Raw genomic sequence first — 15,537 nt, 5'->3', positions numbered from 1 at the left:
ATATGTTTTGGACAGTTGATGGATCACGTGGTTTTTGAAAACAAAGATTACAGTCAATTACATGAAAAAAAAATTAAAACCCTTTTTTTTTCATTCTTTTTTTCAGAATTAGAACAATCACACAATGATTATTACACTTTTTTTAGATAAAATTAAATACCAATTCAAGGTTACAATTTCAATTTGACATTCCGTTCCAGCAATTCTGACTGATAAATGCAGATCTGGAAAGTTAAGGTCCTTATCGTGTTGTTTACATATCATGATGAAACTCTTTTAAACATAAATTTGCAAATCATATTCGACCCTATACTTGGGAACCAGCACTGAATGAGTATCCAGATCGTCTGCATAGAAAAGACGGTTTATGATAACTCTGCTTTCTATCATTTTAATGTTTATCAACCTCATAGTTGGTTAGATGAATCATGTGTGTACACATTGAAGAGGGCTAATGAAAGTACACTCAGTGCTGAGATTGATGATATTGATTACTGATGTTTTTCTCTTCAATAGAGCTTTAGACAGCATATTGATCATGTGGTTTTTTGGAAATGAAGATTCTGTCTACAGTTCCAAAAATCTGTGCTTTAGTACAAATATATATTTGCATAAGCTTGTTTTGACAAATTAATAGTTAATTAATAAAATAAGTAAGTTGCCATTATGTTAGTAGGAGCATATAATATACAGCAGTTACTGTATTTGATCCGTCATCACACATAATTAAGATGACCAGATTATTGTTTTATTACAAACAAATAGCACTTACCATGATGGATAAAGATCTGGAAAGTTGAGGTCCTTATCCCCTTTGCCTCTGCATATCATGACAAGACTCTTCTTAACGTTGTGTTGCAATTTATTTTTGGCCCCGTACTTGGAAACCAGCGCTGATAGAGTAGACAGATCGTTGCATAGAAAAGATGGTTTATCAGGGTTTCACCACTCTGATTTTTATAATACTGTTATCAGGCTTCTAGTCTGATAAATCATTACAGTACCCGTTAAAGAATGCTGATGAAGGTACACTGAAGAGTGATAATGTTTTCCAGCCTCAGTGTTTTCTCCTTCAATAGACCCTGAGCCTTGAGCTTTAGACAGTTCATTCATCATGTGGTTTCTTGGAAATGAGGATTCAGTTTACAATAAATGATATCACAAACTTCATGAAACCCACCTCAGATGGCTTCATGAGCAAAGGTGTGTTCTTTCCTTTTTATAGAATTAGGACACATCGTTTCCTTCAATCAGACAATGATGCTTACACATTCCCAGGTACAATTAATAGCATACCAAAGTAAAACTATGAATACATTCGAGGTTACATTTTCACATTTATTCAATTTAAAAGGGAACCATTTGCTCTTTCTATCACAATGGGATCTAAGTAAGCAACATATTGCTAATAGAAAAGTGTGCTTTGGTCGACAGCTATATTTTTAGAAGCTTATTTGGTCAAGTCTACAATTTGACAAGACAATGCCTTCTGTATTGACAATTGTGTGATCGGCCGTTTGAAAAAACGAGAGTCAGAGAACAAATGTCTTTCTTTCTTCGTTTTTCTCCAACCAGATTCATGTTTAGCTTTCTTCTGATTACATGGGAATGGTACCTCATTATTTTGTGTTGCCTCAGAATAACATATTGTCCAGTAATCGATATCAGTGGCTCATCATGAACCATTGCCTACTGGCACGCCCACAAATGTCAGATACCTGTTGTGTAACTTGGCTTTTGGAATGATTTGATTTAGTTTGAAACGCTGTGCATCCTATTTAGTCATTCCTCCAAGAGCTTCTACTTTATCTTGACTGCATGTTCAACCTCAGTATTTGTTTGTTTTTAAGCACATTTAAATGAAGATAGAAAACTGCATTTCACCAACCATTAAAAAAGGAAAGTTGGAAATGATGTTAAAAGTACTAGTCACTTTTGATATTTGGCAGATATAAACAGATACATCCTTCTCTTGAATTATATTTTAAAGATGAAAACGCAAACAAATGTTACTATCTAATTTTCTGCAGTGGGACAGCTGTGTCAGTTCAATTACCGACAAAGTGTGACGACATAAGGCTTCTCCTTCCTGGGTACACTTGAAAGAATCTTCTGAAGGTAAGTGGGCTCATTACATGGGTGACCTATATATTTTAGATTCTTCAAAGTAGCCCCCGTTTGCCTTGATGACAGCTTTGCACACTCTTGGCTTCTCTCAGTCAGCTTCATGAGGTCGGCACCTGGAATGGTTTTCAATGAACACGTGTGCCTTTTTGGAAACACTTGCCTTCTTAATGTGTTTGAGACCATCAGTTGTGTTGTGCAGAGGTAGGGTTAGTGCTCAGTGGAAAGCCCTATTTGACTACTGTTGTAATCCATATTATGGCAAGAACGATTCAACTCAGTAAAGAGAAACGACCGTCCATCATTACTTTAATAAATGAAGGCCAGTCGATCCGGAAAATGTCAAGAACTTTGAATGTATCCTCAAGTGCAGTCAAAGAAACCATCGAATGCTCTGATGAAAGTGGCTCTCATGAGGACCCCCTAGAGTTAGGGTTACCTCTGCTGCAGAGGATAAATACATCAGAGTTACCAGCCTCAGAAACCACAAATTAAAAGCACCTCAGATTAGAGCCCACATAAATGATCACAGAGCTCAAGGAGCAGACAAATCTCAACATCCACTGTTCAGAGGAGACTGCGTGAATCTGGCCTTCAGGGTCCAACTGCTGCAAAGATCCACCTACTGAGGATGAACAACAAGAAGAAGAGAATTGTTTGGGCCAAGAAACACAAGGATTGGACATTAGACAGTGGAAATCTGTACTTTGGTCTGATGAGTCCAAATTTGAGATTTTTGGTTCCAACCGCGGTGTCTTTGTGAGACGCAGAGAAGGTGAGCGGATGGTTTCTGCATGTGTGGTTCCCACCGTGAAGCATGGAGGAGGAAGTGTGATGGTGGGGGGGGGGGGCTTTGCTGGTGTCACTGTTGGTGATTTATTCAGAATGCAAGGCACACTTAACCAGCATGGCTACCACAGCATTCTGCAGCGCCATGCCATCCCATCTGGTTTGGGATTACTGGGACCCTCATTTGTTTTTCAACACACAATGACCCCAAACACACCTCCAGGCTATGTGAGGGCTATTTGACTAAGAATGAAAGTGATGGAGTGCTGCGTCAGATGACCTGGCCTCCACAATCACCCAACCTCAACCCAATTGAGATGGTCTGGGATCAGTTGGGCCGCAGAGTGAAGGATAAGCAGCCAACAAGTGCTCAGCACCTCTGGGAAGTCCTTCAAGACGGTTGGAAAACCATTCCAGGTGACGACCTCATGAAGCTGACTGAGAGAAGCCAAGAGTGTGCAAAGCTGTCATCAAGGCAAAAGGGGGCTATTCTGAAGAATCTAAAATATAAATATATGAAAGACAAACGTGTTGTAGCCTAAAACTGTAGTTTCATGAGCTTATTTTGAACAAATTCACATCAATAAATTGTCAGCAGACCTTTACCCTTATCATTAAGATCCTAATATGGTGTTTGTTTCACCACTCTGTTTTTTATAATACTGTTATCAAGCTCTTAGATGGTCTGATAAATCATTACAGTACACGTTAAAGAGGACTGATGAAGGCACACTGAAAGTAAACTCAAGAGTAATAATATTTGACAGCCTCAGTGTTTTCTCCTTCAATAGAGCCTTAGCCTTGAGCTTTAAACAGTTAATTGATATTCCTTTTACCGTAAATGATATAAAAAAACGTCATAAAACCCACCTAAATATGGCTTCATGCACAAAACTATGTTCCTTCCTTTTTCAGAATAAAGACTCACAGTTTGTTTCAATCACAAAATGTGGATAAGACATTTATTCAGCTAAAAATAAGTACTAAATTCCAGTTTACATGAACACATTAACATTCCATTATGAAGGGCAACCACTTGTTCTTTGTCTCACTTGCTCAAGCACACATGTTATAATGTAATGGCATCTAAGTAAGCAACATATGATAGAAAAACGTGTTGTAGCCTAAAACTGTAGTTTCATAAGCTTATTTTGAACAAGTCTACTGTTGAGGAAATATTTTCCTAGGCCCACAACTTTGACCTACTTTATCAGTTTGTACTGCCCTCACTGAGCACAGGCCTGCGACCTTGGGCTGCTGTGCTCTCTGAGTTCTGTCTCCTTGTTCCTGCCTGTTGGCGTCAGCTGATAGAGGTGTTTTAGTGATTTCTTTGTTATGTCTTGTCATGCAGAGTGTTCATTATTCTCTCAGAACCAGCTAAATACATGGGATTTGGTGAGATACCTTTAGAATTGGTTCGGGGCAGCGCTGTGTCACTTTGTGTCTGCAGCAAATGTCTTTGTCCATCCTCCGGCCCTAACTCTAAATAAATCTTCAGTGTTTGCCATCAAGTTCGTGCTCTCCCGTGTTCTCGTTGTTTTTCAACTCCGTGCTCCAGAAGTTTCTATTACATCTACAACAATACATTGTCAGCAGACATAGACTCTATCATAAAGAGCCTAAGATTGTTTTTGTTTAATTTCCAACACATTGCACTTTGGTCCTTATCCCCTTTGCCTCTATATCATGACAAGACTCTTCTTAACGTTGTGTTGCAATTTATTTTTGACCCCGTACTTGGAAACCAGCGCTGATAGAGCAGACAGATCGTCTGCATAGAAAAGATGGTTTATCAGGGTTTCACCACTCTGTTTTTTATAATACTGTTATCAGGCTTCTAGTCTGATAAATCATTACAGTACCCGTTAAAGAATGCTGATGAAGGTACACTGAAGAGTGATAATGTTTTCCAGCCTCAGTGTTTTCTCCTTCAATAGACCCTGAGCCTTGAGCTTTAGACAGTTCATTCATCATGTGGTTTCTTGGAAATGAGGATTCAGTTTACAATAAATGATATCACAAACTTCATGAAACCCACCTCAGATGGCTTCATGAGCAAAGGTGTGTTCTTTCCTTTTTATAGAATTAGGACACATCGTTTCCTTCAATCAGACAATGATGGTTACACATTCCCAGGTACAATTAATAGCCTACCAAAGTAAAACTATGAATACATTCAAGGTTACATTTTCACATGTATTCAATTTCAAAGGGAACCATTTGCTCTTTCTATCACAATGGGATCTAAGTAAGCAACATATTGCTAATAGAAAAGTGTGCTTTGGTCGACAGCTATATTTTTAGAAGCTTATTTGGTCAAGTCTACAATTTGACAAGACAATGCCATCTGTATTAACTTTTAAAAGAGAAAATGGTGTGATCGGCCGTTTGAAAAAATGTGCATGGCTTTTAAATCTTAGTAAAACAACAAATAATTAGTAATTAAGAGTCAGAGAACAAATGTCTTTCTTTCTTTGTTTTTCTCCAACCAGATTCATGTTTAGCTTTCTTCTTATTACATGGGAATGGTACCTCATTATTTTGTGTTGCCTCAGAATAACATATTGTCCAGTAATCGATATCAGTGGCTCGTCATGAACCATTGCCTACTGGCACGCCCACAAATGGCAGATACCTGTTGTGTAACTTGGCTTTTGGAATGATTTGATTTAGTTTGAAACGCTGTGCATCCTATTTAGTCATTCCTCCAAGAGCTTCTACTTTATCTTGACTGCATGTTCAACCTCAGTATTTGTTTGTTTTTAAGCACATTTGAATGCAGATAGAAAACTGCATTTCACCAACCATTAAAAAAGGAAAGTTGGAAATGATGTTAAAAGTACTAGTCACTTTTGATATTTGGCAGATATAAACAGATACATCCTTCTCTTGAATTATATTTTAAAGATGAAAACGCAAACAAATGTTACTCTCTAATTTTCTGCAGTGGGACAGCTGTGTAAGTTCAATTACCGACACAGTGTGACGACATAAGGCTTCTCCTTCCTGGGTACACTTGAAAGAATCTTCTGAAGGTAAGTGGGCTCATTACATGGGTGACCTATATATTTTAGATTCTTCAAAGTAGCCCCCGTTTGCCTTGATGACAGCTTTGCACACTCTTGGCTTCTCTCAGTCAGCTTCATGAGGTCGGCACCTGGAATGGTTTTCAATGAACACGTGTGCCTTTTTGGAAACACTTGCCTTCTTAATGTGTTTGAGACCATCAGTTGTGTTGTGCAGAGGTAGGGTTAGTGCTCAGTGGAAAGCCCTATTTGACTACTGTTGTAATCCATATTATGGAAAGAACCACTCAATTCAGTGAAGAGAAACGACCGTCCATCATTACTTTAATAAATGAAGGCCAGTCGATCCGGAAAATGTCATGAACTTTGAATTTATCCTCAAGTGCAGTCGCAAAAACCATCGAACGCTAAGATGAAAGTGGCTCTCATGAGGACCCCCTAGAGTTAGGGTTACCTCTGCTGCAGAGGATAAACACATCAGAGTTACCAGCCTCAGAAACCACAAATTAAAGCACCTCAGATTAGAGCCCACATAAATGATCACAGAGCTCAAGTAGCAGACAAATCTCAACATCCACTGTTCAGAGGAGACTGCGTGAATCTGGCCTTCATGGTCCAACTGCTGCAAAGATCCACCTACTGAGGATGAACAACAAGAAGAAGAGAATTGTTTGGGCCAAGAAACACAAGGATTGGACATTAGACAGTGGAAATCTGTACTTTGGTCTGATGAGTCCACATTTGAGATTTTTGGTTCCAACCGCGGTGTCTTTGTGAGACGCAGAGAAGGTGAGCGGATGGTTTCTGCATGTGTGGTTCCCACCGTGAAGCATGGAGGAGGAAGTGTGATGGTGGGGGGGGGGGGGGCTTTGCTGGTGTCACTGTTGGTGATTTATTCAGAATTCAAGGCACACTTAACCAGCATGGCTACCACAGCATTCTGCAGCGCCATGCCATCCCATCTGGTTTGGGATTACTGGGACCCTCATTTGTTTTTCAACACACAATGACCCCAAACACACCTCCAGGCTATGTGAGGGCTATTTGACTAAGAATGAAAGTAATGGAGTGCTGCGTCAGATGACCTGGCCTCCACAATCACCCAACCTCAACCCAATTGAGATGGTCTGGGATCAGTTGGGCCGCAGAGTGAAGGAAAAGCAGCCAACAAGTGCTCAGCACCTCTGGGAAGTCCTTCAAGACGGTTGGAAAACCATTCCAGGTGACGACCTCATGAAGCTGACTGAGAGAAGCCAAGAGTGTGCAAAGCTGTCATCAAGGCAAAAGGGGGCTACTCTGAAGAATCTAAAATATAAATCATATTCTGGATTGTTCATCACTTTTTTGTTTACTATATAATTCCATATGTGTTCTTTTATAGTTTTGATGTCTTCAGTATTAATCTACAATGTAGAAATAATTAAAATAATTAAAATAAATAAAAACCTTTGAATGAGAAGGAGTGTCCAAACTTTTGACTGGTACTGTATACAGTATGTATATATATATATATATATATATATATATATATATATATATATATATATATATATATATATATATATACATACATACATACAATAAGTATGTGATCACTTGCCGATTTTGTAAGTTTACCCACTTGCAAGGGGATCAAATACTTATTTTCCACAGTTAAATGCAAATACATTTTTATTTTAGATATCATCTCAATTTCTGGATTTACTCTCACTGTTAAAATATTATTATTAAGCCTGCTTTTAGTATAAGGCTCTCTAACCAGAGGTTATTTGCTTTGTTAGCTAACATTATCTGCTGGTTATGTAGCTACTTGATTTATCTGCTCTATAACATTATAGAACATGGGGGAACATCTTCAACATTAATATTGTAGAAGCTGGAAATGTTTGGCATTTGTAACAACTTTCTGTTAACCGATTAATCGACATTCAGTATAATGTTTACAGTAGTGTTAAGAATTACTGCTGGATTTGCAATTTGTTGCTGTTTCTTTTTCACGTTGCAAGTCTTGAAGCAACAATAGTGTTTGCCACGTCAATTTCATTTATTAGATGACATGGCTGTTCCAAATATAAATGACCAAGTCTTTACATTTAGGAAAGATGTGGGGCATATGCAAGTGTTTATAGTTTCATGTCTCTATGTTTTTAAAGAGACACATAATTAGGAAACCTGAGAAATCCTGATCTTATATTCTAAGTAGGTGTTGTTGCAATAAATGTCCTCTAGATGTCAGTAATCCATTTATTTAAAATGTCATGGAGGTTGTGGTGCCCTTGTATGATGTAGCAGTGAAGAGTTTCAGGTTAACGGTTGTAATTACATTTTAATTCAATCTAAAAATGTCTCTCACTTTCAGAGTCTGAACCTGTGATTAGCCGTGGATCAGACTGGATGTATGTGGACACACCTAGCCACACACACACACACACACACACACACACACACACACACACACACACACACACACACACACACACACACACACACACACACACACACACACACACACAATTTGTTGAATTCAGAAACCCGAGACTTGAAATGAAGAAAAATGTTAAATGATGGAATTAAAAAAAAGATGGTTATTAAAAAAAGGGTATATTTAAACTATATAAATGAATGAAGTGATGATATTTCTGTTTACTTTAGAAGTTATTATACTCTGTATGCTGTGATTCTGATCTGGGAAACATTAAATACATTCATAGCCAGTCTGCAGATGTGGTCTCTTTATTGAAATAGTAAACAGTAGTAAGTATACATGTTAACATTATAAAGAAATGAACAGTATAAAGAATTAATGGTATTTTTTATTATGTAAATATAAAGAATCAGATACTTCACAGAAACAAAAGATTAGAAGATCTGAGTAAAAGAAAGATCATATATGATGCTGTTACTTGTTGACAATAGCACTTTTATATTGAATGATCTATTAAGTGAGTAATACATGTAAATATGTGATATCAGATTCTTAAATGACAGGAAAAAAAAGTGGTTATAGATTTTGAACAAAGACAATTAAATGTCAAACTGGATTAGGTAATAAAACCACCTGAAGGATAACCGACATGTTGACATTTAGACTGGAATATCTTTAAAACATAAAAAATGCAACAAAACAAATATTCACAAAAACAATACCATCTTTATATCATCCTTAACTTGATTCAAACTTGTTGTCATGTTTACATGTTGACATGCTGAATATGAACTAAATGATCCTTTAATTGATCTAAAAATGTTAAAAATGTGGCATTTGAAAATGAAAACTAACATAATACATTTTGAGTAAATATTATAACATGAACATGAAAATGTAAATATTTGGAGGTAAATACTTGATTGGAATACAAAGAAAGACTTTCAGGTTTTTGGTAAGGCAATGACATATAGCACTCAATAAGGTAAGAACAACATTCATGTGTAATCTACATGTTGACATTTAGATTGAATGATATGTTAAACATTGAATATGTAAATATATAAATGAAACAAAATAAGAATAGATTCTAACTCTCTGGGAAACGGTCACATGTCAAACTGAACTTGATGACAACAGACTTTCTGTCATGTTTACATGTTGACTGTACCACCACTAAAACACAATGATTCATTCACTGATTTAAAAATCTAAATGTGTGGCTTTTGATGCAGCTTAGAAATGAAAAGACAACAATTATAAATGTGTCAATAAAAATGTAAATAATAAGAATCAGATACTTATTTGAAATACAAATAAAGACATTGTATAATCTTGATGTTGACATGAAGACTGAATGATATTTTAAAACATTGAAATTGTTAATGTGTTTATGACAAAACCACAGAAAAACATAAAAGCAAAAATGTTTGCATCAGTTACTTTAAGGAAATAATTTGATTAATTGATACTACAATAACAACCAAAAAAATAAGTAATTAAAGTATGTTAATCAAACTGAAACGTTTACAAATTCCTTGTAAATTGTTGTTGAACATATGGTCAACCTTGCCATCTCATAAACAGCATGCTACTTTGTGTGCTTCTCTTCATATAAATCAAGTGTAATTTAAATATCCATGAGAGGATGATGACTGTAATGAGGAGGACGGGACCCTCTGTGAGCACAAAGCTTGTAGTTTCTCATTTGGAATGAAATGACTCTTTGAGGCTTGCCTCTGCTTGCTCAGGTGTGATAAGTTTCCAAGCTGCAGGAATATCAGCAGGCTTTGCATTGTATGCTGCTGCAAACTCTTTGTTGAACTTTGCCAGTACATATTTCCAGTAGTCTGATGCCTGGAGGCTTGCATCTGGTGGGATTTTCCAGTCCGGATACTTTTCTTTGTAACGCTTGTAAGAGTGCGATTTATCTTTTGTAGCACTGCAGCTAAAACCTTTGTCGCTGTCCACAGAGGAAGAGCATATGTCAATGCAAAGTTTTTGTGTATTACTCCATCTGCATCGACCCAGACCCTCTGGACGATGAAGTGAAGTGAAGTGCTCAGTGTGGGCTGTTCTTCCTGCCTCACAGGGCGCTTTGCAGAACGGACACTGTTCACCACATCCAATCAGTTTGTTGAAAAGCTCGTTCTGAGGATTCACATGAAGGCTCTGTAGTTTAGTTTGGATGTTTGTTTTCTTAAACTTCTCTCTAAGAGTTTGTGCCATCTCCTTCACACACTCAGTGAGCCAGTGAGCAAACTGTTCCTGGTCGGCCTCGTTCAGGGTCATGAATGCACCAAGAGCATCCTGGGAAATGACCAGTTTGTCACCAAGTTCCTGACAGACAACTTCAACAAATGACTTTACGTTGCCACTCTTTTCTGTTTTAGCTTTCTGGATAGCATTATTTATGCTGTTGACACATGACTGGAGATGTTGTTCCTCAAACTCCGTAGACCCATTTGAGAAGCGTTCCAATATTTTGTTGAGTATCCATTCCTTCACATATTTCTCATAGGAACAAATAAAGCTCTGGTACTTTTTAAAGTCATCCTCTGAGAGCAGATCCAGTAAAAGTGAATACTGGAAGGACATTCTTGTGCTGAACTCCTCTCTTGTCTTCATTTCACCAATGATATCAGGACCCAGGGAACGGTTCACAAAGTCTTTGACTGCAGGCTTCAAGCATCGGTCTGTGAATTCTTTTGCCTTCTTCTGGCACTGGTCTACATTATGGAACACGTCTTTAAAATCAACAAGAAACTTTTCTTTGTTTTCCTTCAGACATCTGTAGGGATCATTCTTTTGGAGGAAATCTTCATGCATTCTCTGAAACTTTCTGGCTGCGTCTCCACAGATGTGCTGTTTCAGAGAGACTTCAAAAGTGATGTCTGTTCCAACTTCCTGATTGTTTTGCAGCCTCTCATCAATCATGTTTAGAATCTCATCGATGTAGGTATCATGGTAATTACTCTTTCTTTGCATTTTTTCACTCACCATCTGTGAGCAAACTGCAATGATGCTGTCAGCCTTTGCATTACCTGGTATGTTTAACCACTGTTTAAATGTGTCTGCACATTGACTGAAGAGTCCTTCAACTGTATATTTAAAAGACACCAGTCCACATTCTTTCAGGTTCTTTTGACTTAACAAATCACTTGCATGACCTCCCTTGGTTGATAGATTTGTTCTCAGGCGGTGAGACACAGGTATGAAAATGTCCTCCTCCTTCATTTCTGTAAAGGATAGTTCCTTCACTGTTTCAGTCCACATCTTTTCAAATTCTTCGTTCAGCTCTTTCTCTGTCATCTTGACTTTGTCCTTTCGCCATTTGTCAATCAATGCACAAACTCTGCCCTCTAAGTCCTTTGTGTGTTTTTCCTTGATTTTATCAAGTTGTGTCATCCCCTGTCTGATGTCAGCTGCTGCTGTGAGTTGATTAAACACAGAGCTTTCCATTTCTCGTCGAAGGCTCTTAGCACTGTTTTTAAACTCCTCTCTGTATCCTTCAACAAAATAGACATGACCCTCTGTTTGCTTGAAGTACTGGTCCAGATTTTCCAGAAGCTTTGTTTCCCATTTAGACAGCTCAGTCAAAGCTTTGCTTTTCAATAGCATGAGAAGTTCTCTCATGTCAGATTTGTTAGATTTATCAGCAGGTGTACCAAAATTGGAGATTCTTGTTTCAGCGTGTGTAACCCATGTGTACATTTCTTTTTTGAAGTCCCATTCCCACTTGTTGAATTCTGTGCACAGCCTCATGTATGCATCAGCCACGAGACTGTTTCTGAAGCTGAAGATGAAGTTTTCATGTTTTACTGCCGTCCACAGGCTCTTCATCCACTCTGTAAACTCCAAGATATTATTAGCTGATGAACCACAACTTCCCAAAATGTGGATGATGTTCTTCTTGAGCTCATAGACAGCCTCGCTGTAGCCTGCATTGACTGGTGCCATCGGTGGGTTTCCATTCCAGAGTCCAGGAATGTACCAGTTTCCTGTGTCTGGACTGTACTCCATCACATCAGTGAAGCTCGAGTACTCTTCTTTCTTTTCCATTTTGGCTGCTGCCTGGGTCATCTCGTTTAACTGTTGCAGGAGCAGTTCCCTGTCTCGCAGGTTCTTGTCATGGGCTGAAACATCGGACACATTCTGGTGAACAAACTGACATTTGGGCTTCTTTTTGCCCACCTCTTTCATCCTGAGGAAAGCATGTACAACTATCTGTAGGATGTCCTTCATTTCTGTTGAATTCTCCATTGAAACATTGATGATGGTGATATCACTCAGCCCCACAACAAGTGTTGCAAGCTCATTGTCGTGCTCATAGCTATTGTCCAGTTGTGCGAGCTCTGGTGACTTTAAGCCCTCAGTGTCAATGATCACCATGAAGTCACAGTTGAGGTCTTTTCTGACATCTTCATTGATTTTAATCAGCAACATAAAGGCACCTCGAGTGCATCGACCACTGCTGACTGCAAACTGCACTCCAAACATGGTGTTGAGGAGAGTGGACTTTGCTGTGCTCTGAACTCCAAGAACTGTGACTACCAGGATCTTGTTCTTAGGAGACACCAAGGCATTGAGCTGAGAGAGAACGTCAGTCACCCATCCGATAGGTATGTTGGATGCTTCTCCATCTACAAGCTCAAGAGGAAATCCATCAAGCATTAACTCAGCACATAGCTTGGGGAGATGCTGTAGTTTTTGACGTGCTGGGTGTGTTTCAGGAAGGGAAAGGGAAGCTTCATAGATCTGCCCCATTTCACGGAAGAAGTGTTCAGTCCCTAATGAGCTGTTGGAAAGTTGTTTGTCAATCTCCTTGATCTCCTCTTTGTTCTCAGGGTTTTTGCATTTTTCTTTGTACTGCTCCCTGAGGTCAAAGAGTTTTTTCCGAGACACGTTATCGAGGTTCATTCGCATCCATTTCAGGAAATAGAACCTCTCTATCTTCTTCTTCTTCTTCTCCTCCTCCTCTTTCTTCTCAATCCCTGGGCTTGATATTGCATTGATGAAACATGTGATTGCCTTGGACATGTTCTGAGAGTTCTGTTTTTCCCGAAGTTTGGTTTTCTGTACCTGAAGATCACTTTTATACTCTTCTATTTTTTCAGACCCAACTTTCCGAAGCCGGAATTCTTCCTTCTCCAAGCAAGTAAGCTCCTTCCATATTTGGCCTTGCAAGGGAAGCTGAGCTTCTTTGTATTTAAGAATGTCTTGAATTTCTGCAGTGATGGAATCTGCATTTTTCTTGGCAGTCTGGCACTCAAGAGAGTTTTCATCAACACAGATTCCCAGTTCATGGGCAACGTCAGCCATCTTCTCAATTCCCATCTTCATCTGTGAGTTTTCAAATACATTGCTGACTTTTTCCTGCAAATCTTTGACAAAGTCTGCATCATTCATGCTCTTAGTCTTTAAAAGGATGTTGCTGTTAGTCAAGTCCAACTTGGTTGCTACCTTTTTTACAGCATCCAAACTGAAAAGCTTGTTTGGAAGGTTACCCACCAAGAAGATCTGGGCCTTGTGGTTTTGGTTGGTTAGCAGCTCACACTCAGAGTCCAAAGTGTCAAAGAACACAAAAACTGCTGCAGATGTCTGACACAAGAAAGCAAATTGTGTTTCAAATGAAGCAATGTCCCCACGAAGGTTAGCTACAGCAACTGGCTCGCTGAAGACATCCATGTTTTTGTTCCCACAAGGGAGGTACCAAGTCATTTCAACCAATCCATTGGATATTCTCCTTGGACTGTCACCACCATCCATGTTGCGGTGAACGAAGGTGTTATGGCACTGCTGAGAATTGCTCAGAAGCTTATTGAGGATCTCTGACTTGGACAAGGAGCACTCACCCAGTCTCACAAAAGATATCATTGGAAGTTCAGAGACAACAATTCTCTCTTCAATAAATCCCTTGGATTCTGAAAGTGACTGAGGTCTGTACTTTTTAACAATGTCTCTCATGGCCCAAAGCATGAGTGTGCACTGCTTTGTGTCACAGTTGGGAAGCAACAGAGGCACGGAAAACTGACACATGGACATTTTGAGGGCCATTTCCTGCTGTACAAAACCATCAGAGCACAGGAAGAGAGCAGTGATAATGTCAAGGGGATTCAGTGTGTCACCTGAATGTGTACTTTTGACAAGATTATCAAGATCTAAGCGATCCCCAGAGTTTGACTCGCATGCAGATGTACATTTCACATTCCTAGCTGTCACATTAACCATCATTAGTTTCTTCAGAAAATACCATGGAAGATCTGAATTACACTTGGCAGGTTCATCGGTAATGGTCTTCTCGTCAATGCTTAGAACTGTGCTGAGGGATAGCTTCTCTTCATCGTGGTGATCCAACCCCAGATCCTCCAGTAAGCTCTCTAGGTGTGTCTCTGTTTAAAAAATATATATGAATATTAAACCCATTATTTTTCTCGTCCTCAATCCAATGTTTAGCATTTAGATTTCTAACATTTTACTGAATTTTGCTTTAACACAATTACATTTTGCAAAAATTATGACTATTTTGGGCAGTCAATCAGTAAACTGTTTGCCTAATGCATTGATACAAAACCTTTGACAATACCGGTAGTAGAATTCAATCTTCTGTTTCCATTAGTTTTGAAGTAGGTCCGAAATGTACATTTTTGTGAAGAGAAAAGACATAATAATCTAATTGATGGAATTGTAAAAGGACTTAAAGTGGACCTATCATGCTATATTTGAATAATATAGTGTAGGACCATACCTATATAAGGCATATTTATACTTTTTTTTTTTCAAAATACCAAACAGATCATGCATTTTAGCCATGCCTCATTTTGCTCAATTTGACATTTTTTAGCTCTGTATTTGCAAGGGCAGATTCTGTGAGAACAGCACCATCTACTGGCCTGGCATATGTACTACAGCGTCTCCAGCGCTTTCGAACGGCAGTGGCTGTCTCCTCCTGATTGGTGGAGTTGGCCCAATAGCCGTAGCGCTACTGTCCTGACGTCAGGACAGTGTTCAAATCTGGATCAGTTTTTATCAGATCCGTTGCAGCCCCTTTTTTAGAGATTTGGGTATGGAGGAAAATAGAGAGGGTTGTGTTTTCTGACACTTGGTGAGTTCCCTGGAACACCGGGGACACATATTCATGTATAAAAGACGTACAAAAGTGCATTTTGCATG

The 15,537-nt window shown here is 38.7% G+C and overlaps 1 protein-coding gene and 1 pseudogene across 1 annotated transcript in view; both read right to left on the bottom strand.

The window, feature by feature from the left end:
• Positions 1–15,537, bottom strand: part of LOC117487736 (up-regulator of cell proliferation-like) — a gene marked incomplete in the record, with an annotated part of 233,858 nt that overhangs the window by 191,083 nt on the left and 27,238 nt on the right.
• The window catches only part of LOC117487737, a 32,223-nt pseudogene that overhangs the window by 13,167 nt on the left and 3,519 nt on the right, over positions 1–15,537 (bottom strand).

The sequence above is a fragment of the Trematomus bernacchii genome, unplaced genomic scaffold (assembly GCF_902827165.1).
Source record: "Trematomus bernacchii unplaced genomic scaffold, fTreBer1.1, whole genome shotgun sequence".
NCBI classification, from domain to species: Eukaryota; Metazoa; Chordata; class Actinopteri; order Perciformes; family Nototheniidae; genus Trematomus; species Trematomus bernacchii.
Note: the sequence above shows the minus strand (reverse complement) of the source record. Positions and strands in the feature narration are given on the sequence as shown.